The 21,453-nt window shown below is 38.3% G+C and overlaps 1 long non-coding RNA gene across 1 annotated transcript in view; it reads left to right on the forward strand.

Annotated features, from left to right (window-relative positions):
- LOC308624952 overlaps positions 1-21,453 on the forward strand; it is a 50,462-nt gene that overhangs the window by 26,999 nt on the left and 2,010 nt on the right. The window lies entirely within an intron of this gene.

Consider the following 21,453-nt stretch of genomic DNA (forward strand, 5'->3'; position numbering starts at 1 on the left):
TTAAATAAGTAGAAAACAAAGAGGTGAGTTAGAAAGGTTTGCAAAAGTAAAAAGAGCAAATATAAATAACTCTGAAAGAAAGGGATAGAGTGCCCCAAAGAAAACCCTCCATATTTATTATGAAGAGTGTCTCAAGTATTTTTTAAAAGCAGTGGTTCCATTGGGTTGGAGTGCTTCATCTTGTTCCATTGGAATTGGGGTGGTCTGAGAAAGGAAAGGGCCTCCACATTTCAAAGCTGGATGGGGGTATAAAGAGCATAGCTCCAGTTGAGGGAACAAGCAAAAACAACATGGATTTATAATGCGCTAATCCTACATATAGACCCTACCCAGATGTCAGGCCTGAATTAAATTAACATGGAAAATTTTGGTCTGTTCCACTCACTGCAACTCATCTGTGTGGGACATTTAAAGTATATGTCTGGCAGGTGTATTGGGACTATTATTAAGTTATTTGGTGAATATATAAAATCTGTTTATAAAATACTAATACTTAATACTTTTGCCAGTAAGTCACATATCATCCACTAAACTGCCATGGAGACACGGTATTATATCCTTTACAAGGTCTTTCCCCTTATAGGCTCAGCCACAGGTCTCTCCACATGTGTACAACGGCCTCCAGGCTCCACCGTATGAGTCTGTTTCTTCTCACCTGCATAGTACTTTGGTCAACCTCTGTTTTAGATTCTTGTCTTACTCTCCAACTTGGTGTTGATGCTTTGGATTTTCTCTTGCTTTCTGGACTATCTTCATTTAGAGGAAACTCTTCAGTCACCATATTCTTTGTGCCTTGCAGCTGAAGGTCAGTTCTGCCTACTCCCAAGATCAGCCAGAGTCCCATAGATCCAGATTTAAAGCAGAAGCCTGGCCTGTCTCCCCAGCTCAAATAGGGGAATAAGCTGCACCATTACACAATGCTTAAAACAGGTAGTTTGTATGACAGTTCTGTGTATTGATATATGCCCAATTTTCACCTGTTTCTTACCTACAAATTCAGGGTGGGCCCAAGAATCCCCTTACTCCCTAAAATTATAGATAGAGTTCTTTTTTCTTTCTTCTCCATCATCTTCCCTTTTTATTCCCATTGCATAGCAATTTCATTAGTCTGGATTCAATATGAGGAGATATCTGGTATTGTGTCTTGGTTTTGGGAAGGAGAAAAAGAAGTGTGAGAAACAGTTTCTCTCAAATGCAGCCCTCTCAGTGGTATACTTTCCACGCCAGAGGCAGATTTGTCTCCATACTATCAGTGTGTGAACCAGAATAACATCTTCCCATGACTGAGTGTTAAAGTAATTTTCTAATTTACTGAGTCACCACCAGTAATAATACTTCACTTCATATGTGATGTTCTTACTTAAGGACACAGAGGATGCTAAAGATTGTTGCCAAGTAGCTTCTGAGCACTTGAGCACTTCCCATAATACTCAACGGTGGGCACCCTGCAAGTGTTCAGAAAATGTTGACCCCCTTTCTTTCTTTTTTTTTTTTTTAACATCTCTATTGGAGTTTAATTGCTTTACAATGGTGTGTTAGTTTCTGCTGTATAACAAAGTGAATCAGCTATACATATACATATATCCCCATATCCCCTCCGTCTTGTGTCTCCCTCCCATCCTCCCTTTCCCACCCCTCTAGGTTGACCCCCTTTCTTGTCTTTCATTTATCTTTTTCTTATTTTCTCATTCCTTTCACCTCCTTTGTATCTATTTTTCTTCCTCTCACCAGTTTTCATCTTTTCTCCTTTCCTTCCCATGCCTCCCTTTCTACTGGTGGCTCTCTGGTTTGGAGAGATTCCTTCTATCTAGACCTGTGCTGTCCAGAATGGCAGCCACAGCAACCGTGTGGCTATAGAGCACTGGACACATGGCTAGTTTGCTTTGAGATAAGCTGTCAGTGTGAAATGTACACTAGATTTCAAACATTTAGTAGGAAAAAAGAATGGTAACTATCTCGCTAATAATTTTTATAATGATTATGTGTTGAACTGATAATATTTGAGATCTATTGGGTTAAATAATATATATTAAAATTAATTTTGTCTGCTTCTGCTTACTGTTGAAATTAAATTAAAAGATTTCTATATGTGCCTCACATTTTATTTCTACTATACAGTGATGATCTAGACTGTGTGTAGGTAGTCTTTTTGGCACTAGGAGAATGATCTACATATTTGAAAGTCAACAGGTTGCATTGTCCAATCATTGGCAAATGTCATACATTTACATAACACTTTTTTGGGCTTATATAGTCCTAGAGTTAGAAAAAGATGCAACATTATTCTCTAAAATGTTGTTGTCATCACATTTAGTTTTTGAGAGAGGGGTAAATACATGTCTACTACAATGTTTTTTTCATTTTGTCTTTGGTGTGTTCCCTCACCCTGAAGATTTTGCTGGTCTTTGCTAACTGTAGTATGTATTAAGAGAACAATAAAAATATTACTTATCCTAAACAGTGTATGTCTTCTCACCACCTTGGGTCATCCATTCTTTGGTAATACTTCTTCTAAGTTAAAACTAAAACAATAACTGGACACAGTCAACAGCTCATGACTTTTTGTAAGTCGCAGTTGCTTTGACAGATCATAGAGTATCAAAATTCAAATCTATGGGACGATATACAACAATAAGCTAGTATGGAGAAAAAAGTACAGTTAGATTGATTATCACAAGTTTCAATTTTTCTTAAAAATCCAGATTGCTAGGTCAAAAACGTTAAGATTTAAATGAAATTTTCTCAGAAATAAACTTCATAGAAATTGAGGTATTCAAATATCTTTGCCACTATTAGTCAGGTGAACTATGGCAAGTCACAAAATTTAACTCCTTTATGCTATATTATCTGTTTTTAAGTTTTATTTACTTCTTTAAATGGAGGTAATAGCTATCTTATTCAAGGAGAACAATGGATTGAGCAAAATAAACAAACCATTTACAACAGCAATTCAAGGAGGAAAGAAACGGTCACTAGGTAGAAATGCAAGCTATGAACCACAAACTTTGAATTTGTTCTCTGGAGAAGCAACTTTGCAAACTACTGATCTGGGATGATAAGTGGGTGGTGAGAATCAAAAGGAATATTCTGAGTGTGTATGTTGGAGGGGGAGTACAGGTGATGGAGGTGGTTAATAAGGGAAGATTAGCCCTTCCAAGTGTTAAACAGATTTTAAAACAAACATAATTAAGACATTGTGGACCTTCAAGAACATGCAAATCCCTGGAACAAATAAATGGCCCAGATATTAGTCAAACACAGTTCAATAGAGAAAAAATAGTCTTTTTAGCCAATGGTTCTGAGGCAACTGGATATCAACATGCAAAAGAAGGAAGTAGGACTGGTACCTCACACTCTATATAAAAATTAACTCAAAATAGAACTTAGACCCGAATGAAAGGGCTAAAACTATAGAATTCTTAGAAGAAAACATAGGCATAATCTTTGTCACCTTGGATTAGGCAATAGTTTTTTAGAAATGACACCGAAAGCACAAGCAATTAAAGAAAAAAATAGGTAAATTTGTTTTCATTAGAACACAAAAAACTTCTGTGCTTCAGAAAACACCATCAAGAAGGTGAAAATACAACCTATAAACTGGGAGGAAATACTGGCAAATCATTTACCTAATAAGGACTTGTAGACAGAATATGTAAGTAAATCTTCTGACTCAAATACAAAAAGACAAATAACCCAACTGAAAAATAAGTAGAGGATTTGCATAGACATTTCTCCAAAGAAGATATACAAATGGCCAATAAGCACACTGAAAGATGTTCACCATCATTAGTCATTCCAGAAGTACAAATCAAAAGCACAATGAAATGCCACATCACACCCACTTACATGAGTATAATAAAAATGGCAGACCATAATAAGTGCTGATGAGGATGTGGAGAAATTGGAACTCTTACAGATTGCTGGTGGGAATGCAAAATTGTGCTGTTGCTTTGGTACACAGTTTTGCAGTTCGTTGAAGAGTTAAACAGAGTTACCACATGACCCAGACATTCCACTCCTAGGTATATACCCAAGAGAAAAAAAAAATATATATATATGTCCACACAGAAACTTGCACATGAATGTTCATAGTTACATTATTCGTAATAGCCCAAAAGTGGAAATAACCCAAAGGTTCATCAACCAATAAATGGATAAACAAAATGTGGTATATCCATACATTTGAACATTATTTGGCCATAAAATAGAATGTAATATTGGTATATGTGACAGCATGAATGAACATTGAAAACAAGTGAAATAAATCAATCATAAAAGGCCACATATTGTATGATTCTATTTACATGAAATGTCCAGAATAAGAAAATTCATAGAGACAGAAAGTAGATTACTGGCTACCCAAGGCTGGGGTAGGGAAGGATGAGCAGTACTGCTAACAAGCGGGTGGTCTCTTTTGGGGCTGATGAAAATGTTCTGGAACTAGGTGGTGATAGTTGCACAACTTTGTGAATACACGAAAACCACTGAATTATGCACTTTAGTGTGAATTATATCTGAATAAACTTGTTATTAAAAATTAACTAGTTTATATAAATGACTTTAATATATAATGGAGTCATTACAGAACAATAAGGAAAGGAGTTTCAATAAATAGTATTGAGACTATCTACAATTTTGAAAAAGTACAAAATTTACATCTACACTGCTTCAAAGTAAATTTCAGAGGGATTAAAGATTTAAATATTAAAATAAAATCATAGAGAAAGCAAAACAAGAAGGTAGAAATAAATATTTTTTAGGTATTTATCCATGGAAATAAAATAAATTTCTAAACTTAGAAACAACAGAAGAAACCACAAATGAAATGCTCAACATAAAATGGCCACATTAAAAATAAATACGTAGAAATTAAGAACTATATGATATAAATTTTAAAAACACTAATAGAAAGGGAAATAGATTAGCAAAGAACATATTGCAAAGATGTGACTGACAAAGGTTAATACCTTTATTCCAGAAAAAAATAAATAGTTTGATAAGATCTAAAAATAAAAATAGGGCTGAGGATACAAACAAACAACTCACAAAAGAGAAAGTCACACAATTCAAGTCAGGATAAAATTTCTGTAATAACGTTTGTTGTAGAAAGATTATATGCTATGGCCTGCAGAGAAAGGAAATATCCATTCAGTTCGGAGGAAAGAAATAGTAAGGGGTAATGTAATTAAAATGTAGAAAAATACTCATGCGTGTGTGTAATCAAAGATGTGTAATTTAAAAACAAATATCGTATATTAACGCATGTATGTAGAATCTAGAAAAATGGTACAGATGAACTGGTTTGCAAGACAGAAATAGAGACACAGATGTAGAGAACAAACGTATGGACACCAAGGGGGGAAAATGGAGGGAGGGGTGGTAGTGGGATGAATTGGGAGATTGGGATTGTCATATATACACTAATATGTATAAAATAGATAACTAATAAGAACCTGCTGTGTAAAAAATAAATAAAATTAAATTTAAAATATAGCAATTACCCTTTCTCCCTCTATCCAATTAGCAAACATTTTAATTCTTGAAGATGGTGTGAAGAAAAAGTGAAAGTGATATATTCTCAAACATAGACAATGTAGTGTCATGAAAATATCACTCCTGGTTTTGGAGTAAGGCAGAATTAACATCAAATGATAATTCTGTCACTTATAAGCTGTGTGATCTTGGGTAACTAATACAATCTCTGAATCTATATTATTAACCATAAAATGGTGATAACTCCCACCTTGTAGCATTGATATGAGGACTGACGATATGTGCAAAGAATCCAGCTGAGTGCTTGGCATATAATAACAATAACTATTAAAACATTACAGTTGATCATGTAAATTAATAAGAAAGAAATTTAGCAACAAATATCAAGAATCATAATATGCTCATATTAATTTATCAACTAATTTTACTTGTGACAGCATAAATTCTAGGGAAATAATCACTAAGAACAAAGGGGGAAAAACTATAAGCACAAACTTACTTTCATGGCATTATCTAAAACAGGAAATAATGTCCCATAATAGAGGAATGGTTAAGTCAGTTATGATGCTACCACTCACTGGGTGAAAGGATGATGTGGCTGCCACAAAGAATGATAATTGTGAAGACTATGTAGCTTTCTTTTTAAAAAAAATTGATACTTCTGTTCACCAAAGGACATAATCAACAATGAAAAGGTAACCTATGGAATGGGAGAAAATACCTAAAATCATGTATCTGATAAAGGATTAATTTCCAGAATATATCAAGAACCTCTAAAACGCAACAACAACAGAAAGACAAATAACCTGATTAAAAAATGGGTGAAGGATTGGAATAGACATTTCTCCAAAGATGATATACAGACGGCCAACAAACATGTGAAAAGATGCTCAACATTGCTAATCATCAGGGAAATGCAAATAAAAACCACAATGACGTATGAGTTTATATCTGCCAGAATGACTATCATCAAAAACACAAGAGATAAGTGCTGGTGAGGATGTGGAGAAATTGGAACCTTTGTGCACTGTTGGTGGGAGTGTAAAATGGTACATCTGCTATTGAAAACAGTACGAATGTTCTTCAGAAAATTAAAAATAGAACTCACATAAGATCCAGCAATCCTACTTCTGGTTATATATCCCAAAGAACAGGAAGCAAGGTCTTGAAGAGATGTTTGTACCCCCATATTTGTTGCAGCATTATTCACGATTGCCAAGACATGGAAACATCCTAAATGTTCATCAGTGGATGAATGGATAAAGAAAATGTTATATAAATATATACATATTAAATATATATATATATATATATAATATACACACACACAAAAGAATATTATTCAGCTTTAAAAAGGAAGAAAATCCTGTCACATGCTACAACATGAATGAAATGTGAGGACATTATGGTAAGTGAAAAAAGCCAGTCACAAAAAGGCAAATACTGTATGTGGCACTACAGTGTGAATATACTTTACTGAACTGTACACTTAAAACTGTTGAGATGGTAAAGTTTATGCTATGTTTTGTGGGGTTTTTTTTACTACAATTAAAAAACTTTTTTGAGAATAATAAATATGAACTGAGTGCTTTTCACTGTGCTGGTGCTGCAGTCTGATGGGAGACTCTGAGATGTAAAGGCCATATGGACCATCCAGGGCTGTTTAGAAGGAGAAAGACGAAGCCACTGACAACTTTAAAGCAGGGATATAGACTTATTCTGTTTACATTTTGAAAATATCGATCTCACCACAGTGTGGAAAATGGACTAGATGAATATAAAATTGTATGTTCACTACAACTATGCAAAAATATGCATATGAAGGAAAAAAACTAAAGGAAATTAGCTAATAGGTGACTTTTTCTTCCAATGAAAGAAAATTCTCATTCTTATCTTCTCTAACTCATAAAGGGCGTGACCAGAAAAGCCACAATTTTGAAATGTATAACAGAAGGAGAGGCTTGTTTAATCTCCTTCTATACCTTTCTCTGGCCAGCCTACCCCTCTGGTTATGAATTGGCATAAAGTTCAGTTCAAAGCCTGAGTGTCTCCTGTGCTGCCACCTAGTGGTAACTCTCAGGCTGTCACCAGAATTCAAGATTATGCCAATAACAATTCGTTTCATGTCAAGTAATCATAGCACAATCTAGGAATAGGGTTGAAATTATTCTAGAAAACAATCTTAAAATGTCTCTTCGATACTAGTCTTGATCGCAAGTGGTTAGGGAATGAACCTTGTGACCTCTTTAAATTTCTTCCAGCTCTCCTTTATGTGGTTTTATTTGGGAAAAAACAAACAAAAAAAACTTTTGAAACTCTGGAAATTTTATATTAACATGGCATAATTATGTTGGTTTGGGTTTTTTTAAATGTCAAATTTAATAATGGTGAAAAGACACTAGAGATTTTATAAAAGAGTGATGGTTTTAGACATAGATATCATGGCTAAAATTTTTAAGTTGGCAAATTTAATATTTTCTTTGCCAATTTGTTACTTTGCAATAAGAAACTTCTTAAAGTAGATGATCAGATAATTCTCAGGGACCAAAAATGTTATATTTTGAGATTCAAAAAACGTAATATTTTAATATAAGAATATCTGTGGTGCTTGTTACTTCATAACTTTTAAGTAAACACAGTATAAAATAAGGATATTATCCCATAATTTAAAAACTAGTTTCTAATTAATGGGAAATGTTAATTTTTTTCAGAAGAAAAAATAGATATCAAACTAATGTAAAATATTTCAAAATCTTACCTTATGCATCTGCATTTTTCTCCTTTTTCCTGTTTATCAATTGTAACTACTATGTAGCAAACATCTCTGCTTTGTAAATTCCCAAATGATGTCTCAACTTATGAATGAATCCATATTTTTATGTAAAACAGAGAGGGGCTTTGGACTCAGATTGCCTGCTTCCAATTCTATGACCTTTCTAGGTGCACGTTCCTTGGACCAATGACTCCAACGGTGCTCATCTGAAAAATGGGATTAAAAACCCTACTGACTCAAGGGTTTTGAAGGAGTAAACGAAATAATGCATACAAGGCACTTATAGTGCCTGGTTCATAAGAAATGCTCAAATAATCTTAGCTACGATTATTACAAATGAAGATAATCTATACTTGTGAAATAAGTCTATAATTATCAAAGCTTCATTTCTCAAATATTTCCCACCAGATCAGTGGCGTGATTTTATAAAAAACTTTGTGTGTGTTTGTGTGTGTGTGCGTGCATGTGTGTGTGTGTTGAATAATTGATACCTGCCTCCAGTAACTTTTATTTAGGAGTTCTTATATTGAAGAAATGATGATCACATTTGGACATCAGGGTCTGTTCTTCCTTAGGTATCGATCCTGTACAGAGGGCTCAGAATAGAAATGAGAAAATGAACTTGACCCAGAGTAAGACATGTTGTAAAGTTTTACTTTAAAAGATATAAGAATAATTCAAATACTACATAAATTTATTCCTACTCCAAAATATTTAAAACTACTCTTGTATCTCAGTGCTTGTTAAGTACTTTTTAATAACACTTGAATTAAGCATTTTTGGTTAAAAAATTTTTTTAACATATTTATTGGAGTATAATTGCTTTACATTGTTGTGTTTGTTAGTTTCTGCTGTATAACAAAGTGAATCAGCTATACATATATCCCCTCCCTCTTGTGTCTCCCTCCCACCCTCCCTATCACACCCCTCTAGGTGATCACAAAGCACGGAGCTGATCTCCCTGTGCTATGCAGCTGCTTCCCACTAGCTATCTATATTATATTTGGTAGTGTATATATGTCAATGCCACTCTCTCACTTTGTCCCAGCTTACCCTTCACCCTCCCCGTGTCCTCAGATCCATTCTCTACATCTGCGTCTTTATTCCTGTCCTGCTCCTAGGTTCTTCAGAACCATTTTTTTTTTCAGATTCCATATATATGTGTTAGCATACAGTATTTGTTTTTCTCTTTCTGACTTACTTCACTCTCTATGACAGACTCTAGGTGCATCCACCTCACTACAAATAACTCAATTTCGTTTCTTTTTATGGTGGAGTAATTTCCATTGTATATATGTGCCACATCTTCTTTATCCATTCATCTGTCGATGGACACTTAGGTTGCTTCCATGTCCTGGCTACTGTAAATAGTGCTGCAATGAACATTGTGGTACATGACTCTTTTTGAATTATGGTTTTCTCAGGGTATATGACCAGTAGTGGGATTGCTGGATCGCATGGTAGTTCTGTTTTTAGTTTTTTAAGGAACTCCATACTGTTATCCATAGTGGATGTATCAATTTACATTCCCACCAACAGTGCAAGAGGGCTCTCCAGCATTTATTGTTTGTAGATTTTTTGATGATGGCCATTCTGACCAGTGAGAGGTGATACCTCATTGTAGTTTTGATTTGCATTTCTCAAATGATTAGTGATGTTGAGCATCTTTTCATGTGTTTGTTGGCAATCTGTATCTTCTTTGGAAAAATGTCTATTTAGGTCTTCTGCCCATTTTTGGATTGTGTTGTTTGTTTTTTTGATATTGAGCTGTGTGAGCTGCTTGTACATTTTGGAGATCAATCCTTTGTCAGTTGCTTCATTTGCAACTATTTTCTCCCATTCTGAGGGTTGTCTTTTCATCTTGTTTATGGTCTCCTTTGCTGTGCAAAAGCTTTTGCGTTTCATTAGGTCCCATTTGTTTATTTTTGTTTCTATTTCCATTTCTCTAGGAGGTGGGTCAAAAAGGATCTTGCTGTGATTTATGTCATGGAGTGTTCTGCCTATGTTTTCCTCTAAGAGTTTTATAGTGTCTGGCCTTACATTAGGTCTTTAACCCATTTTGAGTTTATTTTTGCGTATGGTGTTAGGGTGTGTTCTAATTTCATTCTTTTACGTGTAGCTGTCCAGTTTTCCCAGCACCACTTATTGAAGAGGCTGTCTTTTCTCCGTTGTATACTCTTGCCTCCTTGATCAAAAATAAGGTGACCATATGTGCATGGGTTTATCTCTGGGCTTTCTATCCTGTTCCATTGGTCTATATTCCTGTTTTTGTGCCAGTACCATACTGTCTAGATTACTGTAGCTTTGTAGTATAGTCTAAAGTCAGGGAGACTGGTTCCTCCAGATCCATTTTTCTTTCTCAAGATTGCTTTGGCCATTCGGAGTCTTTTGTTTTTCCATACAAATTGTAAAATTTTTTGTTCTAGTTCTGTGAAAAATGCCATTGGTAGTTTGATAGGGATTGCATTGAATCTGTAGATTGCTTTGGGTAGTAGAGTCATTTTCACAATGTTTTTTTTGTTTTTTCGTTTTTGCGGTACGTGGGCCTCTCACTGTTGTGGCCTCTCCCGTTGCAGAGCACAGGCTCCGGACGTGCAGGCTCAGCGGCCATGGCTCACGGGCCTAGCTGCTCTGCGGCATGTGGGACCAGGGCACAAACCTGCGTCCCCTGCATCAGCAGGCGGACTCTCAACCACTGCGCCACCAGGGAAGCCCGAATAACATGGTTTTTGATTAAAATTTCAAAATTATTTTAATAAGTCTTCTAAATGCCATTTAAGGTTTCTTAAAGCATTGATTGTTGCTCACCCTGTTGTTTAACTGGGGAAACAGAACAACTGAAGAATCGTTGATGCTGTGATGTACCAGAAGTCAAAATATGTATGGTACAAATTAAGCACAAAAATCAGAGGGATGCAGAGCACAGCTCAGAGTCAGAAGTAGAGTAAGGAAGTCATCTATGGAATGTTCTGGAAAGTAATATGTTGGTGAAGTTCTGGATTGTTGGAGAGACTGTTATGGACTGTCAGGAACTAGGTGAGACTGTGACCAAGGGTCAGGCTGGTCAGAATAGGCTTGATGGACAGAAAAGAAGATGTCTCTGCTGGACATTGAAAAATAGAGATGGGAGGTCAAGGTACCCAAGCAGGGGAGATAGAGTGGGCAAAAATACAGAATCTGAAATATACATGGTGTGGTTTGGCTGAAGAAAGAGCACCTGGATGATGACTCTGCTAAACATCAGAATTCTCTCATCCAAGTGTTCTGACCTAGCTTTGGTGCTCCTGAAGTCAGGGATGCCCTGCTTATGGAGAGAGCGGCTATGTCCTACTCATCAAGTTGACACATGCTTATTTAGCTTATTATGTAGCAGAAACCACTCCAAACATTAAGGAACATGATATAGTTCTTGCCTCAAGGAGCTTGGTGGGTGACAGATATGGGACCTTGCAATTAGAGCACAGTGTGACAAGTGCTAGATCAGCAATATAGCAGAAGGCTTAGAGCAAGGGTTTTGGCATCATCTGGATCCTGTTATGCAGAGTAACCTTGGGTGAGTTGCTTGATCTTTCTAAGCCTCAGTTCCTTGTCCATAAAATGGAGGCATGAACAAAACCCATTGCATTTGGGTTGTTATGAGATTTACATGATATGATTCCAGCCAAGATCTTAGCATAATCATGGCCCATGGGGAGTACCTAATAAATGTTAGCTATTGGGAGGAAAGACAGAGAAATGAGATATATGGGAAATAGTCCAATTATGAGGGAACCAAAGAAATAATAGCAGAGGCAACATAAGGCAAGACCCAAAAAAGTTAGTCTGATAAAGGTAGGGGCTTGGGGAGAGGGAGAGAAGGAGTAGTTCTAGAGAAGAAGAATTCTAGAGGTGATAGAATGAAAGCCATGCGGAAGGCACTAAAAATAATGGATAAATGAACATAAAGTGGAGTCTGGGGAGATGCACAGGGCTTTGATTGTGTGGGGTCGTATATGTTATAGAGTTCTTCAAACTGGCCAAGAACACCTGCCTCATAGACAATGGTTTGATGTTCCTTCTGCCTGGGGTGCTATTCTTCCAGAAATCTTCATGCCTCTCTCTCTTACTTCCTTCAGGGCTTTGCTCAAATGTCTCCATACTGGGGAGATCTTCCTTGACCACACTGCGTAAAATGGGGTTTATGCAGCACAGGGCACTGGTAAAGCACAGATTCAGGAGTCAGGCTGCTGTGATCGGCATCCCAGCTCCGCCTCTTCCCTTCAGCAAGTTACTTAATCTCTTTATGCTTCCGTTTCCTCATGTGTAAGATGTGAACAATAATAGTGCTGGTGCAGAGGGTTGATTAAACGAATTGGTAAGAGTAGAGCCCTGAAAAGAATGATCGACACACAGTAAGTACTCTGTAAGGATCTGCTGCTGTTATTGTTACTGTTATAATTATCATTGTTCCAAATAATAATTGAGCTGTGAAGTAGAGGCCATTCCACAGTTAAAGTTAGCACCCTTTCCCTGCTCATTGCTTTGGAGAAGCTGCTGGAAGCTAGATTTCCATCAGGGGGATAATTTTTTATTTTTGTTTTTATTTTTGTAATTAGGAAATATATCAAGCACATCAAAAAGTATATAGAATTGTATTGTGAATACCTGTACACCCACCACCCAGCTTAATGACTAAAACATTACAAATACAATTGAAACATCTTAAGGTGTTTTGGTCCTGATTTCTTTGTTATTGTTACACCACCTTTTCCCAAGGGAGCCACTTGCAAGCTACTTCTGTGGGGTGTGATGTGGGGAGAAAGTTGGGAGATCGGGTTCCAATTCGTTCGGGAAGTACTGGGTTTTTACAAATTAAAATAAGGTTATTTTCTGTGGGATTACTCAAAGCTTCCCGAATTGAACACAGACGCCCCCCACCCCCTTCTTATGCCAGGTCTTTTGGGACTACGTTTCACATGAAACATTTTTGAAAACAGTATAGCATCAACTCCAAAAAGTACTAGTAACCTGATCATTTTCATGTCATTCAGAGGATGGATTAATTTTAAATATTAAGTAAAAAAAAAAAAGAGGGCTTGATGAATAATCTGAGTGCCAAAATCAGAGCTAAATGGGCAATTCAGCTTTACTAACCATGGAGGACTCTATGGCCTGATTATTTATGTTCCAGTTTTCTCTGTCATCTTGCTATTTTACTCTATCCACATTTTCCTTGATCTTGATGTTTAATTTTAATTGTCATTGTTTGTCATGTGTTGTTGTAATCTCAAATCCCATGGAACAAGGCAGGGAATAGATTCATTAAACTCAAATGAAATATACCTAACTGTCTTCACCACAAAATGCTAAATTTTACAATGTTGATTTAATGACTATTGAACATTTCTTTTGGTTCTTTCCAAATTTAACATTGATTAATACTGAGATTAAACCATTAGTATTGACGTAAGCCAGAAGTTGGACTACAGCCACACCATACTTCTAAATTCAGTCATTTCAAGGTTATGCTGTGGTGGAAGTCAGGGTCAGTGATGAGCTGATGGATTGGAAGATGGGTGGGAAAAACTCCTTGGAGCAGTTGGTCCTTGAGTTGTGATTTAAAGAGGAGAAACTTGTGGTTTGGTTGTTGTTCCATAGATATGGAAAAAATTGAACAAAGGCTCACAGCCAGGAGAGGAAGAACCAGTGGAAGGAACCACATGACAATAAATTTAGTTAGTCTGGAAGGTGAAGACAAGGTTAGAGCAGGAGATGAAAACAGTCAGAGGGTGGGTCAAGCCAGTAGAAGCCTTTGAAAGAAACACTCAGAAATTTGTGTTTGACTTAAAGGGTGATAGGAAATCAAGGTAAGGCTGCAATTCACTAGAGGATATGGTCAAAACGATGAACAAGGAAAACATAAAGAGAAAAGAAATGACCTTAGAAACTGTAGCCCTGTGAGCATAATTTATGTACCAGTAAATATTTATTATACATTCTATTTGAAAGCAAGTAAACAATATTTGTTGAATGGTGAGTAAACAAATGATTATGCTGATGTGGGTGGGCAAGTCAGTTTACAGAACCCAAGTCATAAGGTAAGCGCCCATAATCAGGAGGGTGTTTTGTCACAGACTTCCTGGGAGAAAGTCAAGAGGAATAATAATAGTAATAATAATAATAATATAATAAACTATAATACACACACATATATTTCTGTGTTTCGGGCACTGCTCTGACAAATATACAATAAAAGAGGTAAGGTAGATAAGATCCTCATGTAGAGGTAACGTATTCATACCTGTTCAACAAATTCTTACTGAATACCTACCATTGGCCAAGCTATTCCATACACTAGTGATGGAACAAAAGATACAGTCATCATGGAATTTACAGTCTACCAGGATATAGAGAAGTAGCTGGGCAATTAAAATACAGTGTAAAAAGAATGTCTGTAGGAAAAGTACAGAGAGCCAGAGCTAGACTGAAGGGGTGGATAGCTGTGCAGGGTGTTAAAACATCACTGAATGTGTACAGAATGGAGCAAGTTGTGTTTCCAAAACTTGGGGGACTATGATTGTCATTGAAGGACTATTTTGATTAGCATCTTGGAGTGGGGTCAGTGAGACACCCAAGAGGCATGCTTAAATAACAACAATGAATCACTAAATTGCATTCTAAGAAGGCTGAGGCTGGTTATCCTCAAAGCTTTCCTTTTGCTAAACTGGGAAGTGCAAATCTGATGTTATAGGGGAACTGTTGACAGGCAATAGAAGAGAGGGTAATTGCTGGCTACCTCAAGAGTTTTCCCCTCTCTACTCTTCCCTCACATAGCATATGGCTTCCCCTCTATAAAAATATTTTAAATATTTATTGATTTTAAGAGGTACTCCTTGTTGGCTCATTTTCTTGGTCTTGATTCTGTTCTGCAGTGTGCTCTAGCAGGAGAGTGGGCCACTGTGGTGGATACTTGTCTGTGTCGATGCAGCTGGGCTCTGAGGTGTCCATATACTGTTCAACATGATTTCTGAGTGTGACTGTGAGAGTGTTTCTGGATGAGATTAACATTTGAGTCAGTAGACTGGGTAAAGCAGATTGCTCTTCCTGTGTGGGTGGGCCTTATCCAACCTGTTGAAGTACTGAATAGAATAAAAGGCTGATAAGAATTCTTTTTCTCTGCCTGTTTTTAACCTGGGACTTGTTTTTAACCTGTTTTTAACCTTTGGACTTGGACCAGAACTTACACCATTGGCTCTTCTGGTTCTTAGGTCTTTGATCTTAAACTGGAACTATACCATCAGTTCTCTTGCGTCCCTAGACTGCTGACTGTAGATCTTGAACTTAGCCTCCATAATTACATGAGCCTGTTTCTTATAGTAGTAAATCAATCTCTCTCTCCCTCTCTCTCTTTCTCCCCCTCTCTCCTATTGGTTCTGTTCCTCTGGAGAACCCAGACTACTACAGGTACCCCATATTGTTGGGTTGGGGAAGAGAGGTGGACAGTGCTTGAACATGTTGGTGGTCTTGGATGAGAAAAAAAAAGAACTATAACTCAGGCCTCCGGTACCAGAGGAAGTTATTGCAGCTTTGGAAATTATGTGGTAACAAGAAACCCTAGAAAAGCCTGCCTACTGCTTTAAGCCTGTCTTAATATAAGTGAGTAGTGTGTTATTCCTTCTTTATCTCAGTTACCTCTGTGGTCTTAAAATGATCTGTTATTGTAGCTTAGCTGCTCAAAGACATTCTCTGCAGTAGATATAAGGCTGTTGGAAAAGAGGAGAAAATCAGGCAAGTTAGAAGTCAGGCTTGTTTTTCAGAACCCTTTAGATGTATGTGACAGAACCTAACAAAACTAGTTTAAGAAAAAGAAGATTAAAAAAAAAAAGAAAAAAGAAAAAGGAAAAGGAGATTGCTTCTCCTCTCCCCCACTCCACAGCCCCTTGCCATATAACTAAAAACTTTAGGAATGGGTGGATCCAGGGCACAAACCCTGGTGTCAGCATTGTCTTTTTTCATTTCTTGTCTCTGATTTTCTTTGTAAGTTGGATTCTTTCCCTCCTGTACTGGACAGCTTCTTTTATGCATCTGGGGAAGACGAACACACAAAAAAATGTAGACATTTTTCTTACAACCCAAGAATGCAAAAGAAGTAAGAACATAATTCCCATAATGCACGGCAGAAAAGTTCAGGAGAACTCTGATTGGCTATTTTTGATCATGTGCCCATCCCTAAACCAATCAGGGATAATGGAGTTCTCTGTTTGACAAAGTTTGGGTCATTTGCTCACTCCGCCGACTAGAAGGTTGTGTTAACCCTCCAGTCCTCCAAAACACATGGAATGGAGAAAGGGTGGGTCCCTCAAGTGGAAGATACTGTTGTTACAAGATAATTTTAAAAAAAGGAAAAAAAAGTCTGGTGTAGATATGTAAATGAACATGTGCTACAGGTTTATTCTACACACTAATCAATGAGAGGGCAAGACAGATTATAACACATTCAAAAAAGATTGAAATGAATGTGCCAATGGAGGCAGAACTATTTTTTCCAAGGCTGGGGGTGTTGGGAAGAAGTTAATTGAACCTCTACAGGACAAAATTATAGACAAGAATTATTTTGTCTTGCTACTGGTCACTTACAATTCAGAGAATTATAAAACAACTCCCACAGAATCGGAATCTGATAACCCAGAGAGGTTTTGCCTAGAATCTAGTTGCATAGTTTTCAACTGGAAGCACAAATATTTTCCCTTCCCTGGGAAGACAAACAACATGTGTTCACTAAACAAGGGATGCAGTATTTGAAGCAGAAATATTTCTCCTCCTAATTCCAGGTGGTACCAGCAGAAAGCTTAGCAGAGTTCAACTGCAGTAGGTAATCTATTGGGTCCTTGAAACAGGGACTGTGCCTCAGTTGTCTCTATGTCCTCTGGGCCTAACTCATAAGAAATGTTTATTAAGTGTGTGGAATGAATGTTGAAGAGCGCATCTGCTGAGTGGACTTCTTCTGGAACAATAGAAAAGCACCCTAGAACCATTCTCGAGCTCTTACTTCTCACCTATCAGAAAAGCCCTATCATTTTATTACTATAAAATACATTGCATGTACTTAAAACACTCAAACTTTGAATTTTTATTATAGATTACTCAAGGTTGATTTGGTTCTCTGTAGATGTTATTTCTGTGGTGGTTGACTACAGAAACACTAAACGGTCGTAAGGGATTATTATTATTGTCACCATTATAACTACAGTAAAAGATGATTGAAACTGTCCAGGATTTGTATTAAGCTACAGTTTGTGTTGAATACAAGTGCAACTTCCAACCCTGATGAAGAAGATGTTTCCAGGGGACCCAGTCACTCCCAACTAAAAAGATATGTATTTACTAGGCAATAGGCTGCTGCTAGGCCAACCCTCAAAGAAAAGCTTGAACGCAATAGGAAATAAGGGCTAAAAACATATTTGGTATAAGAAAAGATAAAATAAGCAATTGCAGATTCAGCATGGCATCCAGAAAGGCCAAGTAGTATATGAACTGCAGACCCAACAATCAAATCAGTTTCACACAGTCTGTTTTGACATTGACTTTTCAAGCTAACTGCCTCTTGATCGTGACATCATAGGAGCAGGTGATATCAGGACAGAATCCACCAGAAAACTAGTTATCTGCAGGAAAGGACAGAATTGACTCTGCCTTTAGGTTCACAGAGTAGCTGTCATTGTCATCACTCAGGCACATGAATCTATGTGATTCTTGGAAAATGTGGGACGAGGAGTTGTGTCATGAGCGCTATAGCCAATTGGAGGGACACGGTCTAATAGTCCAGCACAGTAAAAAGTAAAAATATGTTTTTTACCCCCCTAACCGGTGAATTAATAAAGTATGTGTAGCCATTACCCTAAGACTTGTGTGTCCCTCTGGGAATAAAACATGTATTTAGTTGTATCTCTTTAGAAGATTCACTTAGTGTAAAAGAGAAAGACGGCTCTGATTAGGGCAGGATTCTTCACAATTAGATCGAGAGCTATAAAAGTAGAAGGATAAATCTGACTAAGAAAGGTAGGGAATTTCAGACTCTCGGAGGGAAATGTGGGGAGATTTCAAGAGGGTGGGGTGAGGGCCTGCCTGGTGGCGCAGTGGTTGAGAGTCCGCCTGCCGATGTAGGGGACACGGGTTCGTGCCCCGGTCCAGGAAGATCCCACATGCCGCGGAGCGGCTGGGCCCGTGAGCCATGGCCGCTGAGCCTGCGCGTCCGGAGCCTGTGCTCCGCAACGGGAGAGGCCACAACAGTGAGAGGCCCGCGTACCGCAAACAAAACAAAACAAAAACAGGCTGGGTGTTCGAACCCAAGTCAAGCCAGCAAGCACCTCCAGGAGCTGGTGTGCGTCCTTCACCGTCATCCCCAGGCTGATTTCCAACAGAAAGAAGCTGAAACCCGAATCACGCCTCGCTCTGTTCCCTCGCAGCGCCCTCCCGCGACCAACGGCATCCTTCTTCCTTAAACCAAGGTGATCTCGATGGAAACGTTTTCTTTCCTCTTTTCCAGGTAATTTAAAAAGAAATAAATAAGTAGCCAAAAGCCAACCCAGAGAGGAAAACCCTTTGGAAAGAAAGGATGCTGGCTCACTCATTGTCTCCCCGTGTGGGCAGTGGACTGCCGGGCACGCAGGCTGGGCACGTGCATCTGTTAGCTGGGCAAAGAATTAACTGCGGCGACTGGGCGATCGTTTGTGACTCCTAAATGCAGCTGCTCTGCAATGTGCCAAGTGTTCACACAGAAAATCATCAAACTCCGGGGGAGGGGGAGGGGGAGGGACACTTGGAAAAACTGAATATTGGAGTTTTGGAGCAGGTTGAGAGGTAACAGGAGGGGGAAGATTTCATCTCTGAGGTGGTCCCATTTTAAATATGTTTTAGCCTTCTTACAGAAAGTGGCTCTCTGTATAGTTTACACACCGCCTGCCAGCCAGTGCTCCCTGGCCTCCTCTGCCACCTTCCTTTTAAAGCAACAGCTGCTCATTCATGGGACTGTGCAAACACCTGGGCTTCTTGCGTGTGTGTGTGTTTGTGTTTGTGTGTGTGTGTGTGTGAGAGAGAGAGAGAGAGAGAGAGAGAGAGAGTGTGCTTTATGAGCTTTGTGAAATAGAAGGCTGTAGTCAGCCTTAGAAGATGCCAAGGAGGAAAGCAGGCGAGAGGCTGGTAAGGGGTGCCCTCCCAGACAGTAGAGAGTGGAGGAAAATAGGATCATCTCAAACCTATGATCTCACTGAACTCACTGAAAGCAAGACCAAAATAGTTTTGTCTCAAAGATGCTTGTTCTGACCAAGCTTTACTGCAACGCTGTAGCAATGGCGCACAAAGTCCAGACTCAGGAGTCAGATGCCCTGGCTTTGAGTCCCTTCTCTGCCCTGTGACCTCTGCTTGTTCTTGGGCAAGTTGTCTAATCCGTCTCAGGCAAAACTGCATCACCTGTGAAATGGAGACAACAAACCTCTACCTCATGAGATGCTTGGAAAGATTAGAGTGTAAATTAAGTTAGTGCAAGCTGGGCATAATAAGCTAGTGGAAAACAAGTATTAGCTCTATTATATTAGGCAATGTGTTAGGCTAACTCATTCTTTATGACATACTAGTTGTTATAATGTCATAAAATGTTGTTATGGAATAAAATTTCTAGTTCTTGTGGAATTAAGAATCTCTCACTCTGTCATCTGAAGAGAAAAAAATTCTCCTTAAGACAACATGCCTGTTTTCTAGTTTCTTTCACCTCTAGATAGCTATGATACAACACTTCAATGTATTGTTTGTGTTCTACATTGACTCAAGCGTTCTACTAAAACTCATGATGAGTGAAAGAAAGAGTAATGTGAATATAGAATTACTAAATCCAACTAAATCCAACATGTAATTGTTTTGATTTCATTTTGTAGAACATGGATTATTTGCCAGCAGTTCTTCGGTGACAAGCCAGTGAGCTCAAGTGGAAGATGGATGGGTGATTTTGCTTTTCAGGCCTCAAAGCAAAGTAGACTTGGCAAGGAGTAGGGGTCACCATTAAAACAATCCATGTTTTCAGGGGTGACACATTTTGTCATTTGTAAATGTCTTCCAGCTTGGAGGAAAATGTAAGGAAATTCTCTGGAAGATGTTTTGAAGTTTAATTAAAATGCAGTTTGAAAACATACCCCTTATGCTTTGCACTTGTAAATGTGAGCGTATCAGGAACTTGCACAGAGATGTGAATGTTCTCATCCTGATGTTGGGTAGCTCTGGTTGGGAACTGTGTCTATTAATCTTCTGACAAAATAGCAGTGTGCCTCTTTGTGCACAACTGGACCTTATGGGTAACGTCTGTGCAGTATATTCATAGGATGGTAACCTGATATTTTAAATTCTCCTCACTTCCTCTGGGAGGTTGCTGTATACTCAGCACAAACCCTTGCTTCTGGTACTTTCAGGGCTGGAAAAGTTCCTAGTAAACCAGAAGTTGAAAAACAAAGGTCACTCTGGTGAAAGGTTGATAACTTGGAGCAGTTAGTCATTCTCTGGGCTTCTTGTTATTGGAATAAGAGAATGGCATGACACGGGAGTCTGAAATACTCAAAACTCTGATCCATCTCCTACATCCAGCAGACTTTTTGCTTAACTCTGCTTTTCAGTTCATTCATCCAGAAACTGAAAGAACTTTTAAGTTCTGTTCAATGAACATTTCTTGAGCACCTGCTATGTACTAATGCTGTTATCTAGTGTTGGATGATATACATTGACTAAGACAAGGTTCCTGCCCTCAATAAGTTCACAAAATAATTAGGGAAGTAACACTGGCAACTTGGAAGTAACAGTACTTCTCTTAAGGAGTTGACCCAGGACACATGATAATATAATTCAGTGAAGTAATACCTTCAGCCTTTGGAATCTTCGTAGCTACCAGTATTTAACACCTCTGAATCGTTTGATTGAGTCCTTAGGAGGAGCTTTGCATGTGGCCATGTTTTGCTAAATGTATGATAGAATCTTTTTTTTTTTTTTTTTGCGGTACGCGGGCCTCTCACTGTTGTGGCCTCTCCCGTTGCGGAGCACAGGCTCCGGACGCGCAGGCTCAGCGGCCATGGCTCACGGGCCCAGCCGCTCCACAGCATGTGGGATCCTCCCGGACCGGGGCACGAACCTGCGTCCCCGGCATCGGCAGGCGGACTCTCAACCACTGC

The sequence above is a fragment of the Mesoplodon bidens genome (genome assembly GCF_964165515.1).
Source record: "Mesoplodon bidens genome assembly, chromosome: 11".
NCBI classification, from domain to species: domain Eukaryota; kingdom Metazoa; phylum Chordata; class Mammalia; order Artiodactyla; family Ziphiidae; genus Mesoplodon; species Mesoplodon bidens.